At 45.4% G+C, this 16,541-nt stretch overlaps 1 pseudogene; it reads right to left on the reverse strand.

The window, feature by feature from the left end:
- Positions 1–1,367: 1,367 nt before the first annotated feature.
- On the reverse strand, positions 1,368–16,466 carry LOC118671500 (annotated as a pseudogene).
- Positions 16,467–16,541: the final 75 nt, after the last annotated feature.

The raw sequence follows: 16,541 nt of genomic DNA on the forward strand, positions 1-16,541 counted from the left end.
CCACAGATCAGGCTATCCCTCTCCCAATCCGGGTCTGTTGGCTCCTAAGTGCTCTGCCTGCCTGCCTGATCACCCCTAACTGCTCACCTGGCTGCCTGATTTTGCCCCTAAAACTCAAGCTTCTTTTTTTTTTTATTTTTAATATTTGTATTTCTTCTGTATTTTTTATTTTAAAAGTCAAGCTTCTTGAGAACATGAGATGTTTAACATTATTCCATATTCCTCACAGAGAGCTAAGCATGGTAAACACAGCAAATACTTAATACTTATGGGCTTCTATACAAACACTTTCCAACCAGGAAAGTTTTAATAGGCAGTCTCCAAAACCTTGAACTGGAAAACCTAAAAGTAGAGTGCTCAGATTTCAGGGATCAGGTCTGTTAGCTGGATTTCTATCCCAATTAAACTCTAATTCTTAGCTCTCAACAGTCTGGACAAATTGCCCTTTACTGTCTCCAAAGTTTCTTATTCGTCACTATCCCATGTTCCTTTTTTTTTTTTTTTTTGAGTTTAATGTTTTATATCCACATAAGTATCAACATACCATACAAAACCCATCTGCTAGCCTAGCTGGGCAGGCAGGAGGGGGGTCCATGGGAGCATAGAAAACCAGGGTCCTTGTCCCAAAAGAGGAGAAAATGGGTTTACAGTCAAAGAAGCAAAATCAGAACTCAACATGATCAAGGAGAAGCCTTGAAACTGCATCGAGTGGAGATGCTGGGGGCAGCGGTGCATCTCGGCTGGCCCAGCAGTACCTGCAGCAGCCTCGGTTCCTAGGAAGTCTGGGGTCAGAGAGGGCCCAGCTCTTGAGGTTATTTTTTAATAATTTTGCTTTGGGGGGAAGGAGGGCTGCTGGGCAGCAGCTCCATGTGGGGATAACTGGTGCAGGTTTCACTTCTGGAGGGGAAGTTGGGTCTGTGGGGCGGTCCCGCCCCCGCCCTCAAATGTCACAGCTGAGGTTCTTGGAAGTGGCCCAGGGAGTTCCTTACTGCCTTCTTCCTGCCCTGACCGCAGGTCTATGGCTAAAAAATCAGTGCACCAGGCTGAGGCTGAGCACCCCAGGGGCCTTTGTAAACATGGCAGGTACAGGCAGGGGGAGCTTGGGGGAACTGTAGGAACTGGTGGGGGCAGCCAGAGCCAGGGGAGGGCAGTGCCCATGGGGAAAGGGGGCGTGGGCTGGAAGAGGTATGCTCCTCTAACAGAGATTTAGAGTTACAGAGACTAAGAGAGATAGAGAGGACAGAGATGGGGATAGAAAGAGTGACAGGAAGAGCGAGACTCAGAGAAAGCAAGAGAGAGAGAGATTGAGGCAAAGAAAGAAAGAGTCACAAAAAAAGACAGAAAGATGGAGTCCTGCTCTGTATGAGTCAGCGGGCTGTGGGGGGCGGGGTTAGGGAGGGAGCTGGGACTTGCTCCGGATGTGCCAATGTGACCGTAAGTGCATCATTGTGTTGCACGAAGGAGGTGTGCTGGTAATACAGCACCAGCTCCTTCAGAGACTTGTCCAGGTTGTAGTGTAGGGCTCCGCAAAACCCAAGCCAGTGGCCGTGCGGTAGATGACACAGGGCTTGGTATCACCGTCCACCACCACAGAGCAGGCATAGCAGCCCCGCTGGCTGCTCTCATGGATGAGGAAGGTACCATCCCGCCTGCCCTTCAGCATTTCCTCAGCCTGCGTGCGGTTGATCTTGCCCACACACCAGGTTCGTTCCTCATGGTGTGGAAGTCGCCCTCATCCTCCACCAGTGCATACTGGTCTTCAGTCTCATTTTGATTCCCAACCGCTGGATGATTTTCTTCTGCCGGGCGCCTTTCTGGGGGAGCCATACCAGGTACTGGTCTCGAATCTTGCGCTGCTGCATGAGGTCTGGCTTCAGGCTGTTCATGCGCTTATTGATCTCCCGTTTGTCCGAGGCCTGTTATCCGCATCTCCTGTTCCAGCTTCGTGCGGCTCTTGTAGACCATGGTGATAAGAGACTTGAGCTGTTCTGAGTTCAGCAGGGTCCTCTGCATCTCGTTTTCATTGCCCTCACACCAGAAGTGCTCCAGATAGTCCTGGCTGCACTTCTCTTGAGTCTGGCCCTGCTCTTCCAAGATCTTGATGGTTTTATTGAAGGCTTTGATTGCTGTGCCCTTCATCTGCAGTTCCTGCGAGGTGCGTGTGTACTTCCCATAGAGCTGGTCGTAACCAAGGTAACAAACAAATAATTTTCCGCCAGAAGTCACGTCCACATATTGTAAGACTGAGGACTATAAGGCTGACTATGTACAGGCTCACGTTCTGCCGCAAGCACACAGGAGGCCTCCGCAATCCCACAATCCTCTGGTCGCATACTTCCGGTTTCTCTAGCTCCTCAAATGGTGTTTCCTTCGGCTGCTTTGCGGCGTCCAGAGCCTCCAGGTGGAAAGGATTTTTCTGTTCTTTGAGGTTGATAGCTGTTCACTATTTGGAATCAGTGAAGTTTCGGGAGCACTGCCGCTGCCATGAGCATGCCGGTCCCAAGTGAACTCATGAAACAACCGCCCATTCGGCCACAGCTGGCGCCGTCCTGGTTCGCAAGGAGAAAGGTACTGTGCTGAGCCGTTTTCCAATCAGATCTTCCTCTGCCTTCCCCAGCACACTCCCAACCTACTCGGGCCGACCACCCCAACCCCGCAGACCCGTAAGACCTTCCCCTCCATTTCTTGGACTTTCCCCCATCACACTCCCACCCTATCACATTGCCTAGGGGTGCCCCTAACCGCTCCCTGGGGGGCGGGGCCAGCTGGTTCTGGTCTTGACGCCTGGCCTTTAGGATTAGGTCATCTGGATACCAGATGGGCTGAGCCCCCAAATGGCGCCAGCAATCAAAGACAGGAGTCAGAGTTTCTTTCTGGTTTGTTTAATTTTTAAAGGATGTCATCAAGAACATCATTGAAGAGGGACCAGGACTAAGGCTGTTCTATCCTGAGAAGGTCTGGAGTGTATAAACCATTTCCTCCTGAGTTAGAGAAGATACTTGTTTAGAGAAGATAAAATCTTATGATTCATTAGCTGGGTGTGAAGCTCAAATCGTTTGGCCTTGTTTAATTGTTTTGTCCTATTTTCCCTTATTCCACTTGTGGAGGAATTTCCCTAGCCTCTTACTATCCTACCACAGTTGGAGGAGAACACAATTAAGGAATCTGCCCTCATAAAGATTTCCCTGACTTTCTCTGGGACTTTGATGGGTTTTGCAAAGGAATTTAACTGTTAGAGAATATGGTTCTGGCCATTATGATCTATTCCAATTAATATACCTACTGGTTTCTGGGAGCAAAGCAATAGAATTACCAAATACAGTCTGCTGGAAAACTACTATAGAGAAGTCTGTCTTTATTAAAGAAAGCCAAGTCACCATAAGAAAGATTATGGGAAATGGAAATAGAATTTAGAAAGAGAAAAGAAACGAAAGTTACATAGAGTTGCTCTGAGGGCATTTCCCCTTCTCTTCACTGATAATACGGAATTATCATTAAAAGGGAAGCCACTAAGACCCTCATAGATAATGGGGCTACTTATCCGTTCCAAACCACAGCTAACTAAGTTGCCTCCTTCTTCAGAATAAAGCTTCTACATAATGGTAGGGCTATCTAATCAGTGTCTGGTTTTTTTTAAAAATATATTTTATTGATTTTTTACAGAGAGGAAGGGAGAAAGATAGAGAGTTAGAAACATCGATGAGAGAGAAACATCGATCAGCTGCCTCCTGCACATCTCCCACTGGGGATGTGCCCGCAACCCAGGTACATGCCCTTGACCGGAATCGAACCTGGGACCCTTCAGTCCGCAGGCCGACACTCTATCCACTGAGCCCAACTGGTTTCCGCCAGTGTCTGTTTTTTAATCAGAACCAGTTTCCTATCCAAGTAGGGAATGTTATGGAACAATATGTATTTTTACTAATTAAATCTGCTTGATTCACCTGATAGGGTGATATTTTCTTGAAATCAGTGACACCCACATATCTTTTTTTCCCCCAAAAGGGTGGTATGTATTTTAAAAAATGTACCCAGATGGGAAAAAAAAAATTCAAAAGTGGGTGGCCAGATAGCCCAGTTGGGTAGAACATCATCCCAATACACCAAAGTTGTGGGTTCAATCTCTAGTCAGGGCATATACAAGAATCAACGAATGAATACATAAATAAGGGGAACAACAAATCATCGATGTCTCTCTCTCAAATCAATAAATTTTAAAAAAATGGGTGAATGGATTTGTCCATCCTGAACCAACAACATTTGAGTGGCATCCCACTATTGAAGTATTGAAAATTATTGTCTTTGTTTTACAAATGAAGTATTTTTAAAATATCCTCAACAGAGGATATTTTTTCCATTGATTTCTAGAGAGAGTAGAAGAGAGAGAGGAGGGAGAGAGAAACAACAACATGAGAGAGACACATCAATTGGTTGCCTCCCTCACATGCCCCTACTGCTCTTGCTCCCTGAGCAAAACTGCCCAGGGCTACAAATGAAGTCTTTACAGGGCCAGAGGTGTGAATCCAGAAGGTCAAAGCCCACCAAATCCTTTTACCTTCTAATATCTCCCCTATTCGTCTTAAACAACATACAGATAATTGACTTTATGAAACCAAAGTCCTTCTAGGAGAAGATTGATTTTCTTTCTCTACACCTTTGAAATGCAAGTACCTGATCTTCTTCAAGAACTCTTGTCTGGGCCATCTTTTAAAATACAAATCTCTGGGAAGTAAATCTTATCAAAATGGGAAAAAACCTTAGCTCAATCTGAGCAAATCAATTTAACTTACTTCAGATATTCCTTCTTAAATTATATTGTTAGATATTCCTTTTTAATTCTGACTAAAGTTATTGAATATCTACATACTTTGATATAACATGAATTACTAAAATGTTTGGTACAAAAGTCTTACATTCACCTGCCTTTGGCGTTCTATTGCAGAGTGTCTATAGAGTGGTTTTGAAACTGTTGATAAATGTCCTGTGCTTTGTTGGAGATGTGTGACTTGAGAGTGAGAGTGTTTGCCAATGGAGAAGCTTATGATTCTAAAGGTTATAAAATCTATATTAATACAAGAGTAATACGCTAATTAGACAGGGAGACCTTCCGGGAGACCTTCCGGACATCCTTCTGGACAAAGCAATGGTGGCAGTGCTGAGTCAGAAGCAGTTAGGGTCATTGGTTCCAATTCAACACCAATAGAAATCTTCCATTTGGGGTGTGATGAAGGGGGAGACTTTATTTAATACAAACATCTCAATTGTGATACCTTGTGACTGGGAACCAAATGGCTGTGGAATAGCTCAATGTTGTTACAGCTCAATTATAAAACAGCATGGCTGTGGACAGCATATCTGTGAAGTGGCACTGGGCATAAGCCGGCTCAGCCCAATGTTGTACCTCAGCCAGGGGTTGCCACTTGGCTGGGTCTTATAGGTTGACCTCTTTTGAGCTAGCCAATTCTGCTCAGCTCTGGTTCACCCTGGTCTGCAGAAACAGGACAGCTTTACTCCTGTCCAGTGAATTGTCTCTGGTGTTTCGTCTCTAGCTGGAAATGCAGTCTTAGGAGAAGAGGAATGTGAGCTCCATTGGGGGCTGACTATATAGAGAATTCTGGACCCTGCTCCCTGATTTGTCTGTTCTGATGAAAATTGAAGACTCTCTAGCCCTAGACAGTTTTAATCAATGAAAAGAGCGTTGACCTGCAGAATAAGGGTCCCAGGTTCAGTTCTGGTCAAGGGCACATGCCTGGGTTGCAGGCTCGAGTAGGGGGCGTGCAGGAGGCAGCAGATCAATGATTTTTCTCTCATCATTGATGTTTCTATCTCTCTCTCCCTCTCCCTTTCTCTCTGAAATCAATAAAAATATATTAAAAAAAAGAAAATAGAAAACTAAACGTTCACAGGTTGTCCAAAATGCACTGCTCTGATTTGTTGAAATAGAGCCACTCCGGTTATTAAAGATGCTAATGAGGATATAGCTGCACAGTTATGATTGGATCGGCAAAGTCTCAGTCCTATTGGTTGAAATATGATTTCAGGAACTCCTTTATTAAATTAAGTTAATTAATTTTTTGTTAATCCTCACTGGAGGATTTTTTTTCCATTGTTTTTTAGAGAGAGTGTAAGGGAGGGGAAGAGACACAGAGAGAGAAATATTGATGTGAGAGAGGCACACCAATTGGTTGCCTCCTGCACGTGCCCCAACTGGGGCTGGGGTTTGAACCCGTGATGCTCCATTGCGCAGGCTGACACTCTAACCACTTACAGACACTGGCCAGGGTTGCCTCTGTTGTTTTGTAAAATGAGGATGATAGTGTAACCAGACAAACAATGGGTCCATGCTGCCTGTCACTACTCAATCCAGTTAAGCAGAGACAGGGTTGAATCATATATGAGCGTTTATTCCAATATTGCCGTCAGTATGGGAGAGCAGCAGGTCATCCACAAAAACTCTGTTCTGCAGCCTCCCCCAACCCCCATAAACTGACTGCGTATATAGGTAGAAGTTCAAAGGTAAGTAGGCAAAAGGGCAAATGGGCAGTTTACAGATACAGAGAAAAAGGGCTGGGGGTTTTCAAAGGGCTTGGTGATATGCAAGGGCTGGGGTTACATGGGGAAATAATGAAAGGGTAGGCAGGTGGGCAGTTAGCAGGTATGCAAAAGGTCTGGGATCTTTGAAGGGCTTAGTGATATGCACAGCTTTAGGTCTTCAAAGGGCTGGCGATTCTGGTTTCTGCAACAAAGTTGTTAATCTTTCCATGATAATCAGCAGCTCCAAATGGGGAGGGTGGGCTGCACTTCCAGGTGAGCTCCCAGGTCCTGAGTAGAGCTGCCAGCCAGGTTAGAATGTGCCTTCTTTAATCAGAATAAAACAATCACAGTTAACAGAGCATGATTAATATTTCTTACAATACTAGCTGGTTCCCCAACATTCTATTTCTGCCCCCTTTTAATAGTGGTACCTGTTATCATAGGGTTTGTAATGCTTAATTCTATGTCAACTTGACTGGGCCACAGTGCCCAGATATTGGGTCTCACATTATTCTGGATGTTTCTATGAGGGGTTTTTAGGTGAGATGAACAGGAATTAGTAACACTGGAATTAGTAACATTGGAATTAGTAGAGCAGATTGCCCTCCACAGTGTGGTCAGCCCAGTGTAATCAACTGAAGGCCTGAATAGAGCAAAAGTGATGTCCCCTGAGCTAGAGAGAACTCTGCCAGCAAACAGCTGCATCGGCTCTTCCCTGGGTCTCCAGTCTGCCAGCCCACCCTGCAGATTTTGGACCTGCCAGCCTTCATAATTGTGTGAGCCAATTCCTTAGACCAGTGATCGGCACACTGCGGCTCGAGAGCCACATGCGGCTCTTTGGGCCCCTTGAGTGTGGCTCTTCTGCAAAATACTGACTTCTGCGCATGGGCCACATAGTTTCAATCGCACTGTACATGCGCGCCCGCATGTGGTATTTTGTGGAAGAGCCACTCTCAAGGGGCCTAAGAGCCACATGTGGCTCGTGAGCCGCAGTTTGCCGACCACTGCCTTAGACTAAATCTCTCTTTATGTATACACACATCCTATTGGTTCTGTTTCTCTGGAGAATCCTGTCTAATACTGACTTGTCATTAGGGTTAAATAATTTATACATGCAATACTCAAAGATTCGGACAGGGGTGGGTGGCCGCACTAGCAGACTATAACTTCAGTATTTGCACCTGTCTGGGTTCAGCTTCATGGATGCCTATGTTCTCTTGCTCTTTGAACATACCTGGGGCTACTGAAAATACCCCCATTCTCTCAGCAATAATTGAGGGCCATTTGGGGCCCCCAAAGGTCAGCCACTGTTTCTGTCATCTGAAAGGGACTGGGATGGGGCTGAAATGGGTCTGTCTGGCATGGCTTGGAATGCATGGGTTCTTGACTTTGTGCAGGAAAGAATTGAAGACATGGGTGTAGGTGATTTTGAGAGTACATTTATTAAAGCGTGGGATGGTGAAACAAAGGAAGGGCTTAGGATAGAAGCAGCAAGAACACAGTACCAGAAGTGAGTCTAGGCAGACCACAGTAACAGAAAGGAAGTCATAGTAACAGAATTAAGCCTAGGTGGGTCTGCTTTGTGCTCACTGAAAAGTTATTAAGAGAAGGGTTCCCACAGCTTAGGAGAAAGAAAGTAAACTTATGTGCATGAGGAAAGGGGTGGGGCCCAGAGCATGCACTAGGCCCTGTGGGAAGCTATTTCTGTCTTTTGCAGGGAATTTCAAGGGAGGCCTCACTCAGAATATTCATCAGCTTTCCAAGTGTGTCCTTCAATATACTGATGCATTAATCTCTGGTCTAATTCACCTCTATCTTGGATTTGTTAGGCTCTAGTTGGTTTTCTTTTTTTTCTTTCTATTGATTCCCCTGACTTTATTCATTTGGGTTTGGCTGGCACTAATGGCACTAACTGGGTTTCTGTTATCTATCTCTCTGACTGGGGTTATTTAAGCTCCCTGCTCTCTGGTTGGGAAGGAGACATGTAAACCATCAGCTCCTAAGGGTCCTTGGTTAGGGAGGAGAGGGACTTGTGATTTATCAGCTGGATGTTAATTGCTCAGCTGTTCCTGTAACTACTTTGTTTTGGAATTTTTCTTGTGTCTAATATTTAATTAAATTATGTATTTACACTCATAAGTATCAAATATTTATTACCCTCAGTGGGAAATTTTAGCTGTGTCTTTTGCTTAAATTCAATGGAGTCTGATATATCCTTTTTTTAAAAATTAAATCTTTATTGTTCACATTATTACATTAGTTACTCTTTTGTCCCACCATAACTCCCCTCCACCCAGTTCCCACCCCACCCTCCACCCTCACTCTCCACCCACTGCCCTCATCCATAGGTGCACGATTATTGTCCAATCTCTTCCCTCACCCCACCCTCCTTTCCTCTCCTACCAAGAATAGTCCATTCCCTTTCTATGTCCCTGATTCTATTACAGTCGCCAGTTCATACTGTTCATCAGATTATTTATTCCCTTGATTTTTAGATTCACTTGTTAATAGATGTGTATTTGTTGTTCATAATTTGTATCTTTACCTTTTTCTTCTTCTTCCTCTTCTTAAAGGATACCTTTCAGCATTTCATGTAATACTGGTTTGGTGGTGATGAACTCCTTTAGCTTTTTCTTATCTGTGATGCTCTTTATCTGGCCTTCACTTCTGAATGATAGTTTTGATGGGTAAAATAATCTTGGTTGTAGGTTCTTGCTATTCATCACTTTGAATATTTCTCTCACTCCCTTCTGGCCTGCAAAGTTTCTTTTGAGAAATCAGCTGACAGTTGTATGGGTACTCCCTTGTAGGTAACTGACATTTTTTCTCTTGCTGCTTTTAAGATTCTCTCTTTGTCTTTTGCTCTTGGCATTTTAATTATGATGTGTCTTGGTGTGGTCCTCTTTGGATTCCTTTTGTTTGGGGTTCTCTGTGCTTCCTGGACCTGTAAGTCTATTTCTTTCACCAGGTAGGGGAAGTTTTCTGTCATTATTTCTTCAAATAGGTTTTCAATATCTTGCTCTCTCTCTTCTTCTGGCACCCCTATAATTTGGATGTTGGTACACTTGAAGCTGTCCCAGAGGCTCCTTACACTATCTTCGTATGTTTGGATTCTTTTTTCATTTTGCTTCTCCGGTTGGGTGTTTTTTGTTTCTTCGTATTTCAAATCTTTGACTTGATTCTTGCGATCCTCTGGTCTGTTGTTGGGAGTCTGTATAATGTTCTTTATTTCAGTCAGTGTATGCTTAATTTCTAGTTGGTCCTTTATCACAACATCGAGGGTCTCATTAGACTTCTTGAGGATCTCACTACATTTATCGGTGGTCTCACCAGTCTTCTTGAAGATATCACTACATTTATTGGTGGTCTCACCAGTCTTTTTGAGGGCCTTATTAAGTTTATCGGCGGCTTCTAGACAGTTCTTTAAAGACCTTAAAAGTGTGGTTTTGAACTCTATATCCAGCAGTTTGCTTTACTCCAATTCTGTCGTTTGTGTCCTGTTTCTTTGTCTCGTCATTTTTTATGCTTCGCTGTGTCGATAGAGTTCCTTTCTGTGCTAAGTGTCCCAATTACCTGAGGTAGACACTCTTGGTGCACCCCCTTGTGGGCTTTGTGCACAGTCTTGTTGTAATTAAGCCTTGATTGTTGTAGTTATCACTGTGAGGAATTGACCTCCAGGCCAATTGGTTATGAGAATCAGCTGTGTCTGCAGTGGGAGAACTTCTGTGCTGGAGACACCCCTCTGGGGCTAGACTTGCTTCAATGGGGCTTTGGTGCTCACTGAGCCTTCCCCCTGAGTGTGTCTTTTATGGTTCCACAGAGCTGCAAACTAGATGGTCCCACTCTGACCTCTGGGCTTCCTGGCTCCTGGATCTCTAGGGAGGTGCTAATCTAGCCTTTGCCTGAGGCTATCCAGCAAAAGTCTCCCTGCAGGGCTTGGGTGGGGCGGGTCCCACGGGATCAACAGGGCGGGTTTAGAAATTATGGCTGCTCTCAGTCTTGCCCTCAGAGGCTCTGCTTCTCAGTGTCCCAGTAATCGCTGCAAGCCCCACGGAGAGAAAACTGCCCTAGGTTTCTAAGCGATGCCAGACAGTCCCTCTTCTCCCATATGAGTCTGGGTCCCTAGAGACTCGCCCGGAGCTGGAGCTCAGAGTCTGAGACTCCCACCCGATTGAAAAAAACAACCACGCCCTCAGCCGCCAGCCCGCTCTGCATGCACTCTGCACCTTAGTATTTTACTTCAACACTGCGCCTCCTCTGAGTCTGGGTATGTTTTACTCTTTCCTCCTAGTTGTAGAACTTCCACTCAGCCAGCCTTCCTGTGGTTCTGGATGATGTCCGTTCCGTCTTTTAGTTGTATTTTTGAAGTGGTTGTTCGGGGCAGCAAACTCCGGTGTTTACCTATGCCGCCATGTTGGTTTTTCCCTGATATATCCTTTTGTAATTAATCCATGTAACATGTTAGGTCTCCCCCCAAAAAGGGAAGATTTGGCATTACTCTCAAGGTATTGCTTGTGTCTTCCTAAAGAACAGGATTTGGAGTTTCTCCTTTATGTAGAAGAGTAACATAGGGTATTAATATTTGCAATTAAATATTTATAGATTTACAAAGTCTGTGTTTACTTGGAATATGTTTATTATCAAAGAGTTCCTTTCCCAATCCTATACATGAAATACAGATGTTTTTAAAGACTTTGATTGTCGATTTTCTACTGTATGTAATGTCATGCTATGTTTCCTTCTTCAATATTACTTTTTACCCAAATGAAAAAACATTTTCCCCCGCATTTGTAGCTATTTAAAATCTCCTAGTATTGACTGGCTTGAATGGTGATTTCCCCAAATGGTTTGTCCATGTATGTTGTGATTCCTGGAACCTGTGACTGTCCTTATTTGGAAAAATGATCTTTGCAGGTATAATTAAGTTAAATATCCCGAGATGATCATCCTCAATTATCTGGGGAGGTGGGGTGGCTAAATCCAATGATAAGTATCTTTTATAAGAGAAAGGCAGTGAGGGATTTGAGACAGAGGTGGAAGCATTGTGACAAAGGCAGATCCAGCCACAAGTCCAGGAATGCCAACAGCCACCATAAGCTGGAAGAGATAAAAGAAATGCTCTCCCAGAGCCTGCAGAGAGTGAGGCCCTGCTAACGCTTGCTTTGGGTTTCTGGCCTCCACAACTGAGAATGCATTTCTGTTGTTTTAAGTCACTAAGTTTGTTATGATAGCAACTGAAAACTAATGTACTTAGTGAAATTAGAATATTAAGAAACTCATAAGGATGTAGAGTGTTATTAAGGAACCGACGGCTGAGACCTGATTGGCCCCAATAGTCAGGATAATAAACACTTGGTTACCCACTCTGCTTCATTGCCGCATCTCCCATCCAGCATCAGTCTCAACCAATTTCCTGCTTCCTTCTACATTGGATCCTATGATTTTGTAATATCAAACCTTCAGTTTCCCTAAATGCCTGCTCCCAAGCTTTCCCTTGTATTTATCTGTTTATTCTCCCTTAAAATATGCCTGTTCCCAACTATACACTCCCAAATAGACTTTTCCCATACAGTTGCTGCAGTGACAGGGCCAGTTCGGGAGACAGTTTGGCATGGTATTAATGGAAAGAGAGTGGCCATTACTACCAATCTTAAAGAAATAAAAAAGAATTATAAGGAAATACTATGCAAGAGGTTCTGCACTCAATTCTGATGAGGGTTTTCCCCACACCACCAAGCAATTGTATAGGGCGCCATCTGGATATTCTATAATTCAACTCAATCTGACACTGTCTACCCAGAGATAGCATCAGATTACACAGGTGAAGGGCTCAGCCCTACAAAGACTGCCCTTCAAATGCCAATGACAAGCCTAGATTGTTACCTGTGCTGGCTGACTGGCTATAACTCAGAGGTTCCAGTGACCCCCTCCTTGGATTTAATTACCTCGCTAGAATGGCTCACAAACTCAGGAAACCTTTATTCACTAGATTATCACTTTATTACAAAGGATATATGATCCAGTGGCCAGGTGAAAGATACACAGGGTGAGGTTTCATAGGAGCGTTTATCCCCATGGAGTTTGGGTGTGCATGGTGGGGTTCTGGTTACCCAACCTAGAAGCTTTCCAAACTTTCCTTTTGGGTTTTTATGGAGGCTTCATTACATAAATCATTGGTCTGCTGGTGATAAAAATATAAGCTATGACAAGATAAAGTACATTTAAGTTTATTCAGATGCTTTCATTTAATATTCAAGTGCAGAAAAGTAGCCAGCCACATAGGCGAGTACTGGCTTGAAATAGCCGGTCAGCAAGACTGTTCCTCTAGAGCAGGGGTGGGGTACCTTTTTTCTGCCAAAGGCCATTTTTGTGAATGTTCCCCATGTCCCACGTGGTTCAAGGTTCAGGATCTGGAGGAGGGGCTGTACGCAATGAAAGAGACGAGACAAGAAATAATAATTTGGAAATATTGGGGGCCAGGCGGGCAAGCCCAATGCAAGAGAAAGGACTTCTACTGGTGCCCAGGTCTCGTCAGCCTTTTATTCAATATTGGATACACATCTAGCCCTTAGGTAATTGCGGTAGCAGACAGACTATTTTAAAGGTTAGTAAATATTAGAAAGATTTACTCTGAGACTATTTGCTTAGGAAGTAGCTTGAGCCCCCACTGTCTGGACTAGACAGTCGGTGCAGTGGGTGAACCTTGCCATGGGTTTAAGGTTCACCAGCGTTCCGGGATCCTTGTTTGTACTTCTCTGATAGTAAAGACAATGGGTGGCTTCCTGCAATTTTGATATGTGTAACATCATTTGTAGGCCATATAAAATTATTAGCCTGCTATATTTGGTCAAACATTTCATTAACTCACCCCTAATGACTTGGCAGGGCCAGATCAAATGATTTTGAAGGTGGTATAAGGGCCAGACATTCCTTTTCCTCCCTCCCACCCACCCCTCCCCGTCCATATAGATAAATCACATTTTGTTTTTCCATTCACCATTTGATGAACATTTAAATTGTCTTAAATTTGGGGCTATTGCGAATAATCCTGCTATGGACTTTCATGAACAAGTCTCAGTGTGGACATATGTTTTTACTTCTGTTGGGTGGAAACGAGAGGGATAGAAAGATAGAAACATCAATGAGAGACATTGATGGGCTGCCTCCTACACGCCCTCTGGGCACGTGCCCTGACCAGAACTGAACTGGGGATCTATTGGTTTAAGGGTCGATGCTCAACCACTAAGCCACACCAGCTGGGCAAGGGTTACACATTTTGTATCTCTTTGCCAACTAGAAGCTGTTAGAGCTGGAGTTGCTAAGCGGTGAGAATGTGAGCTTGCTGATACTGTTATCAGAGAATTGCACGGGTGGAATTTCTTCATTGCTAATGGAAGTGGGGTTCTTAAGACATCTTGAGAAAAAGAGTTTTCTAGGACTTGCATGAAAGAATGAGTGATTTTTTTGTGTGTACAGTTCTATCCCTCGGTTTGCGAAGTCCCATTTCCCCTAAACCAGTCCTGGGAAATGTGCAGCTGGGGCTTCAGTAGAACTAGAAGAAGAGCCAGCGTCCAAAGTTTTTGTTCCATGGTGGAGTGGTATCTGGCACAGCATCCAGCTAATTCCCGTCCATCAGTCCATTGTGTGTGGGGTCCACATGGCCCACAGCCCAGAAATACAGGGGAGCATGTCCCACATCCCCCAACAACAAGAGAGCCAGGAGAGAGAAAGCTTCTTTGTTCAGGAGTTTATGTATCTGAGATTTCACGCCCTTGTAGTGACCATACCCTTTCTGGCCAATACCCAGTTCCCAGGTGTGACTGACAGGTAATCTCTTTCTCACATCTCCCCACCTCACTGGGCATGTGTCTATTGTCCAGTCCCTTCTGCCATCGACCTGCAGTGAACAGACCTGGAGAATGTTAACGGCAGCTTTCTGGCACTAATGGCATGCCTATATTATTTGGCTTTCCCTTTACTACTTTCTGGTTAATGAATAACCAAATTATTACAACAGTATCAATACCAACAGCCATTCATTTGTTGCATCATTTATTTAATAAGTATTACCCGAGTACTCACCATTATGTGGTAGGCTCTGGCCTTGCAAGAAGTCCCTGACAGGTCTGTAAGATGAGAGACAGCTCCCAGGTGATACTGTTTCAGTACACTGATCCTGGTTCCCCCTGAGCCTTTCCGTTGCAGGAGGTGGGGAGTTCCCTAATGATAGTTGGAGTTGGGTCTGCAGCAACTGGCAGGGCTTGCCAGCGCACCCGTCCAATCCACTGGGACCCAAATAAGTCCTAGTGCTGTTCTCCCCACATTCCAACCAGCCTTGGAAGCCTGAGTGTAGCGGAGGTGCCAGGAGATGGTGGTGCCAGCAGTCTGTGGCAGCACCAATGGAAGCCAGAGAAAGGCCTGGTGGATGCCAAGAGGGTGGGAGGATGGTTCAGGTGGGGAGCACAGAAAGTTCAGGATACACAGATATAGATGTAGATGTAGGGAGATGGGAAAAGGAAGAAGGGAAGGAAAGCAGCAACTCCTTGGCCATGTCTCTGGGTCTTGGGACTGTGGGAGCTTTTATTTTGTCACTGATTTTGCTTCTAGTGGCTTCACACTTGCATTTTCCATATGTATTAGTTGTTTCATGTATTAAGTTAAAAAAAAAAGACCCCCACAATAATTGTTTTTTTTTTAAAAGGGGAGAATTATGATTTTTTAAATTTTTTAAAATGTATTTTATTGATTTTTTTTACAGAGAGGAAGGGAGAGGGATAGAGAGTTAGAAACATCAATGAGAGAGAAACATCGATCAGCTGCCTCCTGCACACTCCCCACGGGGGATGTGCCCGCAACCAAGGTACATGCCCTTGACTGGAATTGAACCTGGGACCCTTCAGTCCACAGACTGACGCTATCCACTGAGCCAAACCGGTTAGGGCAATAATTGTTTCTTTTAAAAGGAGAAATAAAATCTTGGGGAAGCCCTGCGCACAGCTGGGATCCTGGCTGGCCCTCTGCATTTTTTCTTTCAGGTCAAGCTCTGCTTTTGTCCCCCTGGCTCCCAGCAAGCACCTCGCACTCCCTCCCTCCTCTGCTCGGAGTCCGGTTGCCATGAAAACAAACAATGTTTTTGCGCAGAGACCTCCCAGACGCGGGCCCTGGAGCGCCCTGGGGTTGGAACCTGCGGGGAGCCAACATCTGCCACCAGCCGGAGGCAGAAGGAGGAGCCAGGAGAAGCGGTGCCTGGGTTGAGAGGTCCCCTGCCCGAGGAGGAGGCGCCCCCACTGGACCATTTCCCGAACCTCTCCATTTTTACCGACGCGGCCGTCGCCTTCTCCATCATCTCCCGTCTGTTTACCCATACTCCTGTACAGGGTGCCTGAGGGGACAGGGTGGGCGCAGGGCCGGTGGGGGTGGGGGTGGGGGTGGGGGTGGGGGTGGGGGTGGGGGTGGGTTGAGGACGGAAAAGAAGGGCTCGCACTTTGTGTTTGGGAGACGCGCTGCGTGCGCTTTAGCTTTTTTTTTTTTCAGAAAATGAGATTTAAGTCTTCTGTGAGATGGCTTTTTTGTTTCGTTTTGTTTTTCCGATGGCTCATAACTTTTATAACATTTTTAAGGGAGTCACTACTCCCCAAAAGATTAAGAATCACTGCATTATTATGCCAACACCAAGACCTCAACTCCTACCTATTACCTTCAAGGCCCCACCCCATCGCAGCTCTGAGAAGCCGCCTCCTCCCACCTCCCAACCCCAGGGAAGGTCCCCCTGTTCCTGCGCCCAGGTAGGGCGCCATCGGAGCCGAGGAGAAGCGGGCTCAGGTCCTGCTACCCGGCCCCGCCCGCACTCCGCCCGTGGTTCTTAGGAAGACCTCGACTTCCCAGTACTTTCTACCCTCGCCCGCCTCCTGCTCCTCTGCGGCCAGCCCCATCCCCCCAATTCCCGCCCCCCCTTCCCCCTCGTTATGGGTTCCCGCGACGCTGCTGTGAAGTGGAGCTCCCAGGGC

Source organism: Myotis myotis, unplaced genomic scaffold (genome assembly GCF_014108235.1).
Source record: "Myotis myotis isolate mMyoMyo1 unplaced genomic scaffold, mMyoMyo1.p scaffold_m19_p_17, whole genome shotgun sequence".
NCBI classification, from domain to species: Eukaryota; Metazoa; Chordata; class Mammalia; order Chiroptera; family Vespertilionidae; genus Myotis; species Myotis myotis.